Consider the following 16,695-nt stretch of genomic DNA (forward strand, 5'->3'; position numbering starts at 1 on the left):
AGTCCTGCTTTCCAGAAGCCAGAGATTGCTCATGCTTTACCCACCTTGTTATGGGCTGAAATTCTTGACATGACACAGTTCAGTGTTTTAATCATCTCCTCTCAGTACTTTGAAAGCTGTACCTCTTCCCCATTTTCCCTATTTTGGATGAATAAATGAGTAATGAATGAATCAGATATTTTTTAATTTGGCCTGAACTTAAGGTTAACCTACCATTCTCATGACAGCTGCTGCCTCACCTGCTTACTTTTGTTCATTTTGTATTTTATTTACCTTCCTCTTTCCCAAGCTCAGCAACTTTCAGCTCCTAGTATACCATGTCACCAAGTTTGTAGCACAAAGGTAAACCTCTACCTTCAGACAGAGGGTAGATATCCAATAGGGAATGATGACAATGGAAATAAGCTTAGAAAACGTAGTAGCAGTTCAAATGTCCCAGCTTCCATAGTCCTCAATAGCTGAATTGTCCAGTTCATGTCCAGAACACACAGCAACTGAATTATCAACACCTCCAACCCCCAGGCTGGCACATCTTTTCAGCATTTGATTTCCTAGTTCTTGGCCTATCTTTAAACCAAGAATGCCATCTCACAGACTATTCTGCAAAGTACCTTTGTTCCTTCAGGGTCAGGAACAACAGAGCCATATTTGCCATAGATGCCCACCTGCTCTATACCTTCTAGTCTGAGATGTTTTTCTGCCCAAACTCTTTGTTAACACAAAAAGTTTCAGACTTTAGGTACCTTTTGCACCTTTGCAGACTCTGTGTATGAACAAGGCATTCCAGGTCTCTTCATTCTGTGGGTAAAAATGAATGTATATTATTATTAACTCCAAAATTTTAATTCTAGTAAAATATACAATAAGCATTGAGCACTTCTCAAGGGCCAGACATTGTGCCTTGTGCTGGGGATATATTAGTTAAGTGAGGCAATATTGTCACTTATCTGTACATAGTTAGCCACATAAAGAGAAAGTCTGGCTTCAGGCAAATCATTAAAAATGTACAGAATATTAAAAATGTTACGGTGGGATTTGAGCTAATCTAGGAGGTCAGGAAAGGCTCATCAGATGATGTAACATTGAAGGATGAGTACTTAGTTAAACAAAGAAGCAAGAGAAAGGCTTCCCAAACACAATGAACAGAATATCCAAAAGGGACAAGGCAAGGGGATTAAAATATCAGTGTGACTAGAACCTAGAGAAACAGAGAAAGCATAGCCCCCAGGGATACCAGGGAGGTGGGAAGGAGCCAAATTTTGAAGAGGCTGGTAAGCCATGTTAAGAATGTTTTTAATTAAAGTAGACTTGAGGAAAACTATACAGATTTGGAACAGATGCTGTGGGAAATGGGAAATGGCTGTCGAGAGAGGAGCAAAGGGATTGCCAGTGTTTATGAAGGCCCAGCTGAGGTTGGACATCATGACAATGTAATGAAAGCAATCAGCACAGCTATTTAATTTTTCCAACAACACTTAGCAGCCTGGAAATAGGCATGATGCAAACAGGCACCTAGGTTGCTTCAGAATTAAGGATTGGCTTGGTACGTGCAAATGCATGAAAGGAAAAGAAGAGTGTTGGTATAAGCAGTAGTACTAAGATTGGCCTTGAGAGCCCTGTGCAAGGAAGGAGAGTTTAGAAAAGACCTACGTCATCATGAACACCCACACAACATTGGGAGTTATGACTGCCTTGTTACTTCCAGGCTCCACCAGGCTCTGTGCCCTTGGGGAAGTTCCTTCAAAGGTTGAAGCTCTAATGGGGAGCTTGATAGTTCTTACCTCATTACTTTGGGGGGAGAAAAAAACTAAGATAATATATGTGAAGAGTTTAGCCCAGGACCAGGCACACAGCAGACACTCAACAAATGTTACTTTGTAACCAAGAAGGAAAAAGAAGGTGTATAAAAGCCTAAGAGACTTGGAGAAGAATTGATAAAGGACAAGGTCTTGGGGGAGTTAAGTGAAGGTTCAGATTAGTAGGACTGTGGAAATAAGTGAGGTAGAAGGATCTTAACAGAAAGTAAGAGACTCAGCGATAGAGTGGAAGTGAAAGGCACTCGAGTAGTAGAAATCTAGACACCATGAGAGGAGCATTTTATAGGCCATCAACGTGGGGTCCATAATGACAACAAAAGGAAAAGGAAAACTGAGCTGGGACCAGTATTCTCCATCAGATGTTCTGTGGAAGGCATGTTGCAGGACCAGGTATGCACATTCCACAGGAACAACAGTTGTTCAGTTTCAGGGCTTCACTCCCTTACTTATTGCCATTTCCACCTTGGATCTTCAGGTTCCCCTATTTCCTGAGTCCTTTCCTGAACTGACTCTTATATTCTGCTCTTATGATAGAACTCTGGTCCTTGTTTTCTCTGGCTGTGATCCTCACCTGACCTGTGCTTATAACCAAAGTCCTGTTGTCCATGTTCTTCGGGGGATCTCTTCTTTTTCCATTGCTTGGTCAACCAGGGGCAGCAATCACAGTTCTCTGATGGGAGATTGGATTCCCCAAATGCCCTCCTCTTTACTAAATTTTGCACTTTAATCATGGCCTGCACTCATTTTTCCATAAACATTTATTGTATGGATCTATCTGTTCTAGCTGGGGGTTGTGTCAGGTGCTGGGTTACATTTATTGTCATTGACTTCTCTGGAGCTTGTAAAACTGAATTGACTCCCTTCTGCTGGCACTCCCCATCTGGGACCCTAAGCTATCAGTTTTTCCCATTTCTCATGTCCACTGATTCCTTTAGTGTGTTACTGTCCTGGCTCAGTTTCCACAGAGTGAATAAGTTTTCTGAGGTATCCATAGTTGCCTGCTTTCCTCCCTACACTCTTACTTGGGAGATTTCTTCCAATTCCCATTCATTGAATTATCACTTCTCTACAAATGATTCTCAAAGAGATATTCCACTTCTGACCTAGTCCCCAAGTTCCTGTCTACATTCCTGATAAGTCACCAAATCTAAACTTCATACTAATAGTAACTAATACTTGTTCAGTGCTGTAGACTTTACAAATTACTCTCATGTATCTTCTCTAAGGGCCATTACCGAATTTGTCCATGTGCTGAATCACTTATATTTCTCTCCTTCCCTCAGTCTGGTTCTATTCTTCCCTACTTTTGACATGCTGTTTTCATTCTATTCTCAGTGCAGGCTGCTCCTGTATCACACAGTGACTTTTGCCATCAGTGTTTCCTCTCTTTCTTGGGTCTTCAGTCTCAACTTTTTCCCAGTTTCCTTTCTTCAGCCAAAAAATTATGCTCACCATGCCTGACCTTCCTGTTCCAGAAATGGCCCCCTGACCTTGGCCCCCCCAGTGGTGTTGTCCCCTTCCTCTGCCCTTGCTTCTTCACTTCATTACCTTCCATGCTCTCATCTCTATCAGGCTCCCACACCCCTATGTTGCTGAAGCCAAGCTCTTAAAAATCACTGAATTGCAATGCAGTGCCTCCAAATGTGAATTTACCATTCTGAAATTTAACTATACTTTCTGGGTCAAAAAAAGAGAAAGGAAGTCTCTTCATCTCTACAGTCAAAGCCCTCTTTTTAAGTCAGGCTTTGGCCTCTTCTAGTGTAAAGGAAAATGCGCTACAGCCAAAATACAAAGAGAAAATAAACAATTTAATTCTTTGCTTTTGAGTTTCTAGAGTCCAACTACTGAAGACATAAGGGCATTTAAGATATTTGTTAGGATAATTTGGATGATAGGACATTATCACTTCAGATTCAGATTTAAGAGCTTTTCCCCTGCCATGTGCTACTGTAATGTATCTCTTACTGTAAACATTAATAATCTTCTCACATTTGCATCTTATGTACTTCTTAGCAGCAGTCTACACACTTGACTGCACTTGTCATTTTTTAATATATAAAACATCACTTTTTCATGTTTTATTTCTATCTTCCTAATTACTCCTATTAAACTATTTTACTCCATCTCTTTATTTTTCCCTGAAAAAGTAGTTTTCTCCTGATTTCCATCCTCGATTCTCTTATTGGACACAACCTCTCTGGAAGCCCTCACCTTGCTCAGACACCTATCGTGAACATGAGGTCCATATATTCCACTGCCTGGCAGGTATCTCCACCTGACTACACCAGAGGCATCTTAAACAAAATGTTTCAATATCTCAACTTTGTTTTTCCTCCAGTTCCAAAATGAATTTGAGTGCCAGTTCTGATAGAAAAGCTGTATTATGTTTCCCTATCTTATCTCATATAACAATGCCATCTTCCTACAGTTGCTCAACTAAAAATCCTGAAGTCATGTTGGACTCATTTACACCACACATCAAGTATTTCAGAGTATTATCTGTTTTACGTCCTGGGTATCTCCAAATCTTATTTTTACAACATCACTGCCATTTGATCTATTATACTTTTTTATAGTCATTCCATATTATTCAGCTCAAACAAGATTATTTTAACATCCTCTAAAGCTCAGTTTATTTTCAGATCAAGTTACATATCTATAATAGGATACCTTTGGCTCTTCACTCTAGGATTTCAGTCCTGATGTTGAAGCACAGCAGAGAGAAAGTGGACAGAACCATGTTATAGGTCTTAATGTTTTGCACAGTACTTAACCTTTTCTTTTTTTAACTCACATTTCATTCCCAGAGACAATCTCAGGACTAGCTTCATGATAATGAGTCAGGAACTATAACTCCCTCAGGGACGGACGTGGAAGGAGCACATTTGGTAGAGATGTAACCAGTAGGAAAGGGCAGTGAATATTTTGACCAAATACTACAATATACTTTCCACCCTAAAAAAGATTCTAATTTTTCCACTCTTAATTCACTTGAAATTCTATCTAGTACATATGGTGATCTCAACCACACCCATGTCTTCAACAACCACTTACACATCGATGGCAGTCAAATCTGTATCTCCAGGCCAGATACCACCTCATCCATGCTTTGGACTTCTATTCCAAATACTATTAGCAGGGCCTATGTGGATATGCCACAGGCAATTAAATTTCAGTAAGTCTCAAACTGAATATACATTGTTCCTCCAAATCTGTTTTACATTTTCTCTTAGGATTTCTTATTTTAATCAACCATATATTAAAGCAATGCCACATGATATTTGAATTGTGCTGTTTATTCAACTATCCCTTCCTTCTCTTAATACCACCCCCACAAGACAGTGAGCTTCAGGAGGTTTGGGCCATGTTTTTATTTCTCTAGCCCTAGAGCCCAGCTCTCTGCCTGGTTCCTAACAAGTAAACAGTAAATGCTTCTAGGTTGAATAAATGAATGGAGTGTGCAGTTTTCTTAATAGTAAGTCTCCAGTTGCTCTCCCTCTAGTCCATTCTGTGTAATGTCATTGTCTTTTCTGAAACTTACAACACATTGAATGACTTCCTATTGCCTGTATCATAAACAGCAAACTCTTTAGCAATCTCTCTACAGTTTGAACTTTCCTTCTTAGCTACATTTCCCACTTCTTTTCCCACTTGCCCCAGCCACTTGGATTTCCCAAAGATGCTGATTCTTTGTATTGTCCTACTCCCTTTACCTAAACTGATTTGAATCAACCCTTCCTTGCCACTTCTATTTTTAACTTCTGTCCAAACCCTAAGTACCTTTCAAAGTCAAATGTCAAACCATTTAAAGAAATCCTCTACATTGTTTTCCCTATAGCCCTGACAAAATTAATTTTAATATCTTCTTGCATTTCACATTTTATTGTATGGTTATACTCATTTTTAAGACATGTAACATTGTATCACAATTATTTGCTTGCAGGTTTCTCTCCATAGGGAGTAAGATTCTTGAGTTCTGGGGACCAAGTCTTATTCATCTTTAAGCTTGTTGAGGGCTCTGTTGAGGGCTCTGGTTTAGTGGGAAGGAAATACATGACTAAGTTCCTGAATGAATAAAAATGCATGACCTCCTGTCTCTGAGCCCCTATGAAAGAGGAACTGGAGAGAGAGGGAGGGAAAGACTGTGCAGCATTCAGGAGGCTCACACTAAATGGCTTTCATCTTATTTGAGAATCAAGGGATCGGAAAGAGTTGGCGAACAGGACAATGCTGAAAGCCTAAAACAGACAAAGTATAGAAAATGTTCCCTGCTATATGAGTCTGCTGAAAAGCACCAAAATTTGTCAGTTAAAATTAGATGTTATAGATTCTTTAGGAAAGTCCCAATCACCATCTTTCTGGACTTTTTCCATAATGCAAGTCTGCCTGAATGTAGAATGAAGATATGAGATAATAGTAGTGACCAAGATTTGAGAATTAGCAAATTACATAGATTGGGGACTAGTAAATTATACCTGAAGCTCACAGGGGCAGTAAACATGACTCCAAGTGAGACTGGAACTGATAGCCAATTGTGAGACTCTGTCTAATAATTTCCCCTTTTTCAAATGGACTATATTAATATGAAGTAAATGATACCTTCTGAGCATCACTACCTATGTTCATCTGTAAAATTATTTCAGCCATGCCAATACACTGTAGGTAATGTACTCCAACACACTTGGTTTTATTATACATATATATATATATATATATACATCCATATAAATGTGTGTGAACATAAAATTATTCAGTTTTAATCCCCTAGGCCAAAAGTATCCTTTGAAGTTTTCTTAAAGTAATTTCTGTTATTGCTATAATTGTCTTTATAATACTCATCAACAACTTATTTGCATATAAAAGAATTGCAGAAGTCTGACAACAATCCTGAATAGTTAGAGAACATAATAATGAAGATCAATTTTACACTTAAAAACAATCTAAATCCCATGAATTGACTCAGGTAGCAATTATAATTTGAAATAACATCAATTAAAATACTTAGCATTAAATATTGGTTAATAATCAATATGTATTATAATATGAAAGTGCTGTAATTTCTAAGAGCAAAGCTGACATTCAGATATAAGCCTAGAACATTTAAAAGCAATTATAATAAACACCATAGGACTTTAAATAATTCTATTACTGTAGAAAATTTTTATACTTAGTACAGTGTTTGAAATTACATCTAGTTGCAGTAATAGGAAATAAAACAATGCTGGATCCAAGACTCCCTGACATGACAAAGGAAGTTAAATAACAAAAGAAAACAAAAATACCCAAATCAAGACAAGAGCTAGAATTTAATAGGTAAATATAGAATAATTTTCATTCACAATAATTTTGGTTTTCAAAATTCAGATAAAATGTGGTGTATTTGATTTGGAAATGCATACTTTGGGGACAGTTTCTTGGTGGAATGCTGAAGAAAGGAAAAAGCATGGATATTAGGATAGGTTATTACAGGGAAGAAGATCAGAAGTGGTGGTAATTTGTGTCACAGTCCATTTATTGCCTGGAAGTCTGTGCTCAGTCTATCCCAGAATTCTTGCCTCTAAAGTCCTGTTCCTTTTCCCCACCACAACCCAAAGAAAGGGCCAAAAATTGGATCATCAGTTATATTCAAAACAGAGGTAAATATGACAGAGATAATATTTGTGGATTTAAATTGCTTATTTCAGGGATTTTGATAAAACTAGATCAAAGAAGTATTTAAATTATGCACACATTTTCTAAGAATACCAGATTAGATTTACTTCAAGTAAAGAAACATATTCTAGCAGATTTATTTATTTTTCTTTTTCCTTTATTCTAAAAATAAAAACCTAAAGTTCATGAAATAAAAAAAGACTTGTGAAATGAAAGTTCTCATTAAAATAGGCCTGTATTAAAAGCATAACTTATAATTTTGAAATAAAAGTATAAACAATTTATGAATTAATTAATTTTATTTGCTATGGATATTTGATATGGTCAGTAATTAGGTGGAGAAGAGACATGCTTTACATATAAATGAATACACGGAAAATCAAACTATATATTCTCTTTCATCTTGATTTCAGCTAATGCTCCTTTACTGCTGTTTATAATAATTTTTTTTCATTACCTGACATGAACCTTCTACTTTTGGATTAGGGAAATATTCATAAAAGTTTATGAATTGGCCCTCTGTCATGAACATATATAGGAAGAATAATAAACTTGCACTGCCTAAGCCTAAGTTAATCAATTGAACATTTAGAATTCTTCAAGAAATATTGGAAAACTTGGTGAGAATTAGCATATTGAATGTGGTATTATTTAGGGTAAGTAGGCCAAAGTGCTGGAACAAATGGATGCAAAATGGATAATGGCTCAAATACAATGAGCTAATGCACTGTCTCTCACAGAGCAGTGAGAGCCCTGAGGTGCAGCTCTGCCTGGTGGATCCCCGCCAGGCTTTCTTTCTGTGCCTCTGCCTCCACTTGGGTTCTCATGGTCATCTGTTTCCTGCTGGAGGCAGGAGAAACAGAGTGTCGGAAACAAACCTACTCTTTATATACTGTAGCCCAGAAGTAGGATGCAGCTCTCTGCTCACCTTCCAGCAGCTAGAAATAAGTTATATAACCGTGCCTTGCTGCCAGCAGGCATACGAAATATAGTCCTTGGCTAGGTAGCTACTTTCTAGTTAGAAGTCTTCATGTACTGTGAATGGAAGTACAGATCTGGTGGCAAGAGCTAGCATTTTGCCATAGATACCTACATCTGCATTCAGTTGTTGATCTTAAAATTCAATGACCTTAATTTGGCATTGTTTAATCTCATTCTCTAAATTTCTATATACAGGTCATATTGTTATTATTAGCAACTCTTCCAAAGTTATGGTGGATATGTTCCATCAATAACTAATAAACATATTTGACAGTTAAGAATCACAATTGATTTCAGTAAGCAATTATTTAACTTCTCCTTGGGGATAAAACAGAGACTTAGATGAACTTCTATGTCTGTGGGTTAAATTGTAATATTTCCAGAATATCTCGCCTGGCTTTGGAGCACCTGCATAACAACAGGCATTCTTCAGGGGTGGAAAAAGGTTCATCTCCATGTTAATGGGCAACGGAGGAGTGCTCATTTCACTTTGGCCAGAGCAAGAAAGAGAGACGGCACCGGACTGCAGTAAGCAATAAATGGGTTTTAAGCTTTATTTATCCCTTTGACTGATTTCAGTTTGAGAGGTATTTTGTCCCTGGTTTTCTTCTCCCCAGACTTACAATGTCTAACACTCTTCTGGGGACTGATACACAGTAGTAAACAAGAAAGACACAAAGCTTATATTTTAGTGGGGAGATAAAAAATAAAACATATAAGAAAACAGAAAACAAGAAAATGTAAGTAAACAATAAAACTAGTGGCAATAAGTGCCAAGAAAAAGCGTGAATGGGAATGGCAAGTTAGCAAGCTGATCAGAGAGCCCTCACTGAGAAGGTGACACCATGTATAAAGTGAATGATGAGAAGGTGTCAGCCATGCAAATGTTCAACTGGAAATTTTCAGACTTTTTAGCAGTGAGGATGGAAAATGTAAAGAAGGAAAATAGGGTTGAACTGGGGGCATTTGTCACAAGGTCATGGACAATGGGCTGAAGCACAGTGATCCAGTTATACCAGAAAGGGTCAGAGAGGTAGGAAGGAGCCAGTTCACAAGGGCTTGGCAGATCACGAAAAGAACACAGACATTTATTCTGTTTGGAATAGGAAATCACTAGAGGGCTGTAAGCAGAAGACTGGTATACTGTGATATAACTTTAAATTGCTGCCATATATAGAATTATAGGGGGACATGAGAGTAGATGTAACAAGAGGAGTATGTGGAGGTGTTAGGTTGCGCATCTAACCACATACAGGAAATTGGGAAGGTCTTGCAAGAGATGATATGTGAGCTTGCATTTTAAAGGGTTAACTGTAGTGACAATTGTGTTGGGTAAATCTGGTGGAAGAAGCAGAGCAGGAGATAGAAAAGAGAGTCTAAAAATTATAAATCATTCTATAGCAGAAGATGAGGTCCAGGGGTGTAAAAGGAGTATGATAGTGAAGGGTCTTTTGTATTATTGTTAGGTATTTGGGTTTTAACATCAAAACAACAGTGCATTAGTAGGATCTAAGCTGAGGTGTGGCATGATTAAATATGCTTTTTAGAGTGACCTCGCTGACCTAGGGAGAATGGACTGGATGGGTTTGGTATGGAGAGTAGTTGTCTGCAGGAAAAGTGACAAGAGCCTAAAACCTAAATTAAGATCATGGCTGTACATGGAAATAGTAAAAAGCAATAAGAAGAAAAAGGAGATGTCTAGAATAGTTTCTACTTCTCTGGTTGTTGTTTTCAAAGATAGAGAATACAGGAAACTAAACAAATATGAGTTGGATGGGAAGAGAAAATAGTTACAATGAGATAAAGAGCTTACAGTGTGTAACAGAAGTTATTTTTTTATTGAAGTATAATTGACATAATATTTAAACAGTTTTAGGTGTATAACATCATAATTTGACATTTATATGCATTGTGAAATGCTTGCCACAAGTGTAGGTACCATCTGTCCCCCAAGGTATTATAATATATATTATTGACTGTACTCCCCATGTTGTACCTTTCATCTCCGTAACTTAACTTACCTCTTTATATTGGGAAGTTTGTACCACTTGATCCCCTTCACCTATTTTGCTCATCTTCCCACTCCCTCCTCTGTGGCAATCACCAGTTTGTTCTCTGTATTTATGAGTCTGCTTCTGGGGTTTTGTTTGTTTCTTTGTTCTTTTTCTTTTGTTTTGGATTCCACATATATGAAAATTCATATTGTGTTTGTCATTCTCTGCTGACTTATTTCACTGAGCATAATACCCTCTAGATCCATTCATGCTGTTGTTGCAAATGTAAGAGTTCCTTCCTTTTTTATGGCTGAGTCATATTCCATCATGTTATTTGCAATAAGAAATAAGTTTCTAGGAGCAACTAATAGTGTAATAGTTGGAAAGTCATGCACATTAAAATTTATTAAATTTTTTTCTATTAACTTGTAGTCTAAATATCTAAATAGCACAGAGTCAGATACTCACAGTTAAATACATTTTAATACATGTCATAACAACATTTATAGGACTGCATATGAGACTGTATTTTAATATCAATCAACCAGTTGGCAAAGAACAGAACTGTTCAGGATCATACTAACTTATTATATTAATAATAATATAAATACTAGCTACTCTTTACTGAACACATTACTTGACAGACACTGTGCTAAGTACTTTACATGTATTAGTTATCTTTTTTGATTTTCTTAACAGTCTTACTGAGTAAGAACAAATATTATTCCCATTTATTATGTGATGTAACTGAAGCTCAGAGAGATTGTGCAATTTACCAGCTAATAAATGTCAGGGGTAAGAATCTTATTTTTTTGAACCACATGGTAACACATCCTCTAACATTATATTCTTTTTCTTAATACAATATGGTGATTCATTGAGATGTCTTCTTGGGGGATCTTGCCATGCTGGTAGGATGTATTTTAAATCAAGCTTTTAGATTTTCAATTGGAAAAAAAAAGAGCAAACTTGGTTTTCATTTGAAATAAATTTGACATTGTTTTAATTAGATCAAGTCCTGAAAAAAACCAAGAGTCCTCAGGGCTGATTTATCTGGTGGGTAGGGCAAGATTTCTGAAGTCAGCAGGTCTGGATTCAAATCTAGTTCATCAATCTTGACTGGTTTATCTCAAGCAAGTTTCTTTTCTTCTCAGACATCACATCTAAAAAATAAGGGTTTTATTCCCACATTAGTGCTGGGCATAGGGAAGTTACTTAAAATGTGACAAATCCTTTCATAAATTAAGTGTATTAACCATTGAGATGGAAACAGAAATGTTAAAACTAATACTTTCTTCATCAAAAATGAAACTAGCAAGCTGGCTGTAGATTTTATTTCCCCTGTCTGTTTCAATCAAGAGAAAGCATGGTCTCTTTCCTAGTCTTGATATATTTGCAGTCTTTTATTTTTCCCTACACTCACCCTTTGAAAAAAAAACAAAATTAATCAAGAGACGACTAGCTCACACCTTTAGGACCTCGAGGAGCAGATGCCAGAGCCGGACCCGCCATCTGAGCGTGCTCCTCACTGGCTCCTTCTCGCTTTCCGCTTGGCTTTTTGCCCTTCTTTCCCATGTGCTGGCTGTTCTCATTTCCAGATCAGAGTTGACCCTTTTTGTAAGGTTAAAAAAAGCGTTAAAAGCCTTTGCCTTTTTACTGTCATACATTATTAGCTTTCTCATCCCATCAAATAAAAGAGCTGCATTCTCTTTACTCAGCTCTTGCAACTGATGTATTTAAAGAAGGGCTTTTTTCCCTCTATTTCCATACAGTTTACAAAAAATTCTAACATCATATGTAGTAAAATAGCCTTCTATCTCCACGTAGAAATTCCCCTGCTCACTATAATTAAAAATTAATATGAGTCACTTTAAGTCTATGACCCTAAATAAGCCAACAAAATTAAAAATTGGGGCAGGATCTCTTTCTTGTCAAGTATATATATATTTTAAGTATTTCAGTATAGGTTGACAAATTGAGTTACATACAGGTGACAAAAATGATATTACCATTGTATAGCACTATTTTTAAAACTTTTTGTTTTGAGATCATTATAGATTCACTTGCAGTTGTAATAATACAGAGAGATACCATATTCTCTTTAGTTATCCACAAATATTTTTAAACAAAGTCATTCCTATTTTTGTGTGCTGCACATGATACTCTGATAGGCCTCATGTACTTGTTTTTGTTTGAGACTTGAAAGGAATTTTTTTCAATGTCAATAGAGATTTTGCCTTCTCAGCAGTCATAAATAATAGTTTTTTTGTTCTCTAAGAGAATTTTTAGAAAAAAGAAAAATAAAAACCTCAATAAAAAACACTAGAATTATCTACTATATGTCCACTTTTAAAGTATGTAAGATAATTGTAATGCTCTAATAAAGTATTTTACCCACTCTAAAGTATGCATACTTACTATGCAAAGCATAGAGAAATGTTCTCAAATATTGTTGTATTATAATCGATACACTGTAACTTGTATGTAGGTGTGTGTGCGTGTGTGTGGTTACTTTAATTTGTAGATCATAAATTGTGTGTGTGTTTAATATGGTAGAGTCTCTGTTATTTTTATTGTGACATTTATTTTATTGAATTTTCTCTAGGATTAGAAATCTCTCTGAAGATGCATATCTTTTGAGACAGACAAACCAAATGAAAGCTCTTTCAAAATAGAAGGGTTAAAAAATCTCTTCAGAATTCTACATTGTTTTCCATGATCTAATCATAAAACTAAATTATCATGGTGACAGCCTTCCATATCTTGTTCCTCTGAGTCTCTTTAAATTAATTCAACACCATTACAATTCTGGGAAGCTAGAGGCTGTGACTTAGAGTCCAATTAAAAACATAACATAATTTAACTATTGATAAAAAGATAATCTTAGAAAGTTCATTTTCATGGGAATTATTAAAAACTTGATATATTCCACATGGGAATAACAATTTTATTTCACCTCAGGTAAGGAAAAGTAAATGGAAATAAATTCAATTGTAAGTACAGCTAAAAAAACTGCTTCCAAAAATGTAATTTTGGATACTTACCTGGGTTTTCTTGATGATTGATAGAAAAAAATATATGCTTTTTGTTCCAAATTGAAAGTGGTAAGACAACCAAACACTGTACCTTAACATAGCTTCAGCCTTCTGAGTCTCGCAAGTTAGAATCACTGTGGAGAAACTTCTTAGTCCAGAATGGAAAAAGCTGCTAAATCAGTGAACAATTTTAGAGAATTTATAGAGCACTTGAGTTCTTAGTCATATTAATAGTTGAATAGTATGTGCAATAATTTGGCTCAAGTATTAAAAATGACTAAACCTAACTAATTAGGTAGACAATAACTCTCACCTTTGGTTACAGCCTTACTTGAAACACTAGTTTGTAATATTCTTTATTAACTATTCTATAAATTCTTAACTAGGGGGGTTACAAATTCCTGTATTCCAACAGGAGATGTTGTCAGGAAATAGCTCTTTCCCATTTTCTCCATTTAACTGGGGATGGCGGACTTCTGGGCCCTCTTTCAAAGACAAAGAAATGGGGGAAGGTGAAGACGGTTGCGGGAATACCCACTAGGCTAAAGAGGAAAACTGTGCCAAAGGTATTTCCTCTTTAAAAAATGTAACTTCCTATTACTTTTGAACATTTCATGAACAAGATATTTGTCCAAAAGATAATATATAAATAAAAATAATGACTTGTGCAACATGGAAATTTTGTATTCACTTAGACATTGGCAATGACCATGTTTCCTACTTGAATGTAAAAAGAGGGTTCAACAAACTAATTGTGCTGAGAGCATCAATAAGCTCTATTTAACAAAATATAATTTCCAAATAGTCCTCTGAAGCCTCTCATCATTTTTGACTTCTGTTCTACTCCAGCACCACCAACCTGATTCACCTTCCAATCTTCCTTTTTAATCTTTAGCTCCAGGACAGCCTAAGCATTAAATAAACTGATTCATATACAGAAGCCCATTGGGGAGTTCAGGCTGGGGGGCAAAAGTGCGATGCCCTAAAGTTAATATAGTTACTGGACTTGTTTCAAACAGTCAGTAACAAAGCGCTGCAGAAGGGGGTACCAATAGGAGCATGACAAGGAGGCCAGACAGGTAGGAGGTAACAGTAGCAGAGAAAGCCACAGACAATGAAAGACTCCAGACACTGGTCTTGGGTAGAGGCAGGGTTCCCATAACTGACAGAGAGCTCAGAAGACTAAAGTGGTGTCATTCAGGGCCTACATGTACTGATGCGATAAATCCATCTGTGCTAGAGACGGAAGCAGAAACCAGCACATTTGCAGTGGGCTTGTGCACAAGACCCTCTTATCCCAATGACACATTTTAGGATGCATGCCTTAGAGAATACCGTAGAAGCCCTGAATGTTGCTCTAGGGCATTTTATTTTTGATTTAATGGTAAAGCCAGTGGGTAAAGAAGCTGAAACAGTAAAATAACTTTATCCCTCAAATTAGGATTGATCTGAAAACTGGTGCAGAACATATACCCTTGAGGGGAAGTAGATTTATTAGTGGGACAAAGGATTTCGAAGACAACTGGGGTGGGATGAGGGCTAACAATCAGGGTTTGCTGTGAGAATACACTGAGGTAATATTTTTAAGAGTGTTTTATTAGTTATGAATGAGTACTTTTAATTAGTTTGTTGATACCTAGCACCCTAATACTCCTACTAATTCTAGTTCTTTAGGTAAGTGGATTGAATAAAGATGCACATACCTGATTGTCGAATATACACAAACAATAAAAAAATCAGTTTAATTTAGATATCTCATCCTTTTTCTTCCCATACTATTCAGAAAATGAAAGATCAGTACCTCAGGTCTATATCCATTAACATTATCTTGTACCTTGTAAATTGTGAGTGCTCAGCAGATTTCGAATATTCTCTTAGGCTTTTGCTAAATTTTTTTTTTTTTTAAATAATTATTTTTTATTGAAGGGTAGTTGACGCACAGTATTACATTACATTAGTTTCAAGTGTACAACACAGTGGTAGAACATTTATATACATAATTCTAGGTTCCAGCTATCACCCTACCAAGCTGTTACAATATCTTGACTATATTCCTTATGCAATACATTACATCCCGGTTACTTATTTATTTTACCATTGGAAGTCTGTCCTTTTTTTTTTTTTTTTTTTGTGAGGGCATCTCTCATATTTATTGATCAAATGGTTGTTAACAACAATAAAATTCTGTATAGGGGAGTCAGTGCTCAATGCACAATCATTAATCCACCCCAAGCCTAATTTTCGTCAGTCTCCAATCTTCTGAGGCATAACAAACAAGTTCTTACATGTAGAACAAATTCTTACATAATGAATAAGTTACATAGTGAACAGTACAAGGGCAGTCATCACAGAAACTTTCGGTTTTGCTCATGCATTATGAACTCTAAACATTCAGTTCAAATATGAATACACATTTGGTTTTTATACTTGATTTATATGTGGATACCACATTTCTCTCTTTATTATTATTATTTTTAATAAAATGCTGAAGTGGTAGGTAGATACAAGATAAAGGTAGAAAACATAGTTTAGTGTTGTAAGAGAGCAAATGTAGATGATCAGGTGTGTGCCTGTAGACTATGTGTTAATCCAAGCTAGACCAGGGCAATAAAACATCCACATATGCAGAAGATTTCTCTCAGAACAGGGGGGGTGAGGTTCTAAGCCTCACCTCTGTTGATCCCCAATTTCTCACCTGATGGCCCCCCTGCGACTGTGCCTGTCTTAGGTTGTTCCTCCCTTGAGGAATCTTACCCGTCTCTGGCTAACCAGTCATCTTCCGGGGCCATACAGGGAAATGTGAAGTTGGTAAGTGAGAGGGAAGCCTTATTGTTTGAAAAGGTTAGCTTTTTACTTCTTTGCATATTTATGCCCTGTGGCTTCTATGCCCAGCATTTGTCTTGAGGTATCTTTACCACTTGGAGGAGTTATGATACTCGGTAAATTTGATATGAGGCACGAATTCTATTTAAGGGTTGTAATTAGGAAGGAAGAAGAAAAGCTATAGAAGTAGCAGGCGGAAGAAAACATGGGAAGATTGATTATTTCTTTGACAAATCTTCTTGTAGAGTAACTTCAGCATATATAGGTTTTAAGCTACTACTTAAATTGCGCACACACATTAACATAATAGGAGTATAGTTACATAACCAAAGCATATCTGTAATTACCAGCCATCTCCAGTGAAACCAAGAAAACCAGTTAGGCACCTTAGGC

The sequence above is a fragment of the Manis pentadactyla genome, chromosome 3 (genome assembly GCF_030020395.1).
Source record: "Manis pentadactyla isolate mManPen7 chromosome 3, mManPen7.hap1, whole genome shotgun sequence".
Lineage (NCBI taxonomy): Eukaryota > Metazoa > Chordata > Mammalia > Pholidota > Manidae > Manis > Manis pentadactyla.